Genomic DNA, 2,497 nt, shown 5'->3' with positions numbered 1-2,497 from the left:
ATGTCATTTTTAAAAGTCGAGAAGTTTTTGAATTTACAAATTTTGAAGAAGCAGTTAAAATGTTTTGTGACAATTTTTTTAAAAGTAAGAAATTAAACAGATTAGTTTTGTAAACAAGACAAATGGGCGGCATCGCTCGTAAGAGGTTCGAAATAATTTGTTATAGCACATCGATTTCAATCATTGTTTGGCCATCTTCAGCGCAAATATTAGTCTTGAAAACTCGTGTAATAAAAGCACATATTACAACTCCAACATGGCGTCAATACAGAAGACCACAGCATCTAACGAGCAAATTTTGAACTCAAAAGATTTGTTCGTTAGCTGCTGTATTCTTCTCTATTGACGTCATGTTGAAGTTGTAATATGTGCTTTCCTTACATGAGTCTTCAAGACCAATATTTGCACTGAAGATGGCCAAACAATGACTGAAATCGATGTGCTATAACAAATGATTTCGAACCTTTTACTACCGATGCTGCCATTTTTCTTGTTTGCAGTCACTGAGCACATGGTCCCCAATGGAATCCAACCTCAGAATAGACTATAGAAACATTATACGCGCCTCTGAACGATGCTCAAAAACATGTACAGCAAATGTACAGATTGAGAATTTAAAAGAAGATTGAAGATTACTACAGGATATCTGTCTGGTGGGCTATGGAAACCCTGCAGGCCTATTTTCTGTACATATATCGCGCTCCATTCAAAGGCACATTAAACGTGCCTCTAATCTTACAATTTATTCCGCTCCATTATACCATCGGGAACAGCAACCGTACGTATAATATTTGAATTAAAAACAGTGTTGAAACTGGCAGAAGTAAAGCTGTGAGGACGGGACGTGAGTCGTGCTTGGGTAGCCCAGCTGGTAGAGCACTTGCCCGCGAAAGGCAAAGGTCCTGAGTTCGAGTCTCGGCCCGGCACACAGTTTTAATCTGCCAGGAAGTTTCATATCAGCGCACACTTCGCTGCAGAGTGAAAATCTCATTCTAAAAACAGTGTTGGTTGCACCTTATTCTTTTATTAACAACGCGTTTCGCCTTGTGGGACATCTTGAGTTAAACTTAAAATTTTCCTTTCCAAACATATTAAAAAAGTATGAAACGGCTCTGTGCTGGACTGAAGCACATATCGAATGAAGACATTGCTCTCCTGTAGTGCGTGGCGTCCTTGCCGTGAAGTTACGGCGACACCAGTGTTGTATTACGTTTAAATGTGTACACTGCTTCGTGAGTGTGGTCCTACAATTGCAACACTCTGGAGCGCTGGTACGACTTCCTTAAGGTGTCTGTGGGTTCATTTGATTCGACGCGCGCTTCGGTCTAGCACAGAGCTGTTTTTAATATGTTGTGAAAGGAAAATTTTAAGTTGATCTGAAGATGCCCCACGAGGGCGAAACGCGTTGTTAATAAAGCAATAAGGTTCAACCAAGAGTCTTCTAAGTTCAAATCTGTTTTTAATGTATATTTGTTGTATGGTAAGCCTCCGCTGGTAATGTGAGCTGTGGCCATAGTGGACAGTCAATCACCTGCGGGCCGGATTGGTTCCACCCACCTTGTACTGGCGGACACGGTGATCCCCCCCGCCGACAGGCACCAAAACACGAAGCGGCGCAGTCGCTCCGTTACAAACCTGCAGTTTGACAGTTCAGTGGAGTGCCTACAGCTAGCAGAGTACAGTTCAGTACTCAGGTGAGACTACCTACCCACTAAGCAGTCGCTATTTACAAATATCTAGAACTATTAACACAGTCTGCACCATTCATTGTAGTGAAAACCGTACACCGCCAAGAGACAGCAAACCGATGGGGACACCACTGTATTATGTTTAGGACAGCAAATGCCACGCAACAAATTGTTCCAAAGTTGAATACCATTTTGTAACACATTCTTAATAAAAATTATTTCTCAACTATCTGATCATGAACCACAATTAACGGAAATAAACAGTATGGCACCTTACAAGCCCGAGGAAGGTTCGTACAAAGCAGTGATCTGACATTTGCATTCCTAGAAATTTATGCAAATGATCCATTAAAAGTAAGAGAATGAAAATTTCATGTAAGAGGGAGAGGGAAATTAATGTAAATGCAAGAGTAACTGAAGATCCGACATTACTTGCATACTACAAAATATACTACCGTGTTTTAAAGGCGGTCATGAAAATGTCCAGAAGTACGCAGGTCCTGACAGAAGTAAATAATATGAATAATAAGATTAAAACTGTATGGGACATCGTCAAACCAAAGACAGGATAGCCAGCCAATGTACAAGATTGCATAACAGTTAAACTAAATGACAATGTTGTGTCTGATAATTAACAAGTGGCAACTACTTTTAACAATCACTTTCTAAACGTAGCAGCAAACATCGGATTTAATGGTTTAGTTAAAGAAGCAGGAGAATATATTAAAAATGTTATTCCACAAAGCTGTCAGCAATTAGAAGTAGCACCAAAATATTTCACTGAAATAAATACGTTTAGAAAATTCTAC

This window comes from Schistocerca serialis, chromosome 12 (assembly GCF_023864345.2).
Source record: "Schistocerca serialis cubense isolate TAMUIC-IGC-003099 chromosome 12, iqSchSeri2.2, whole genome shotgun sequence".
NCBI lineage: Eukaryota > Metazoa > Arthropoda > Insecta > Orthoptera > Acrididae > Schistocerca > Schistocerca serialis.
The sequence above is the reverse complement of the archived record's forward strand: the minus strand, read 5'-3'. Positions refer to the sequence as shown.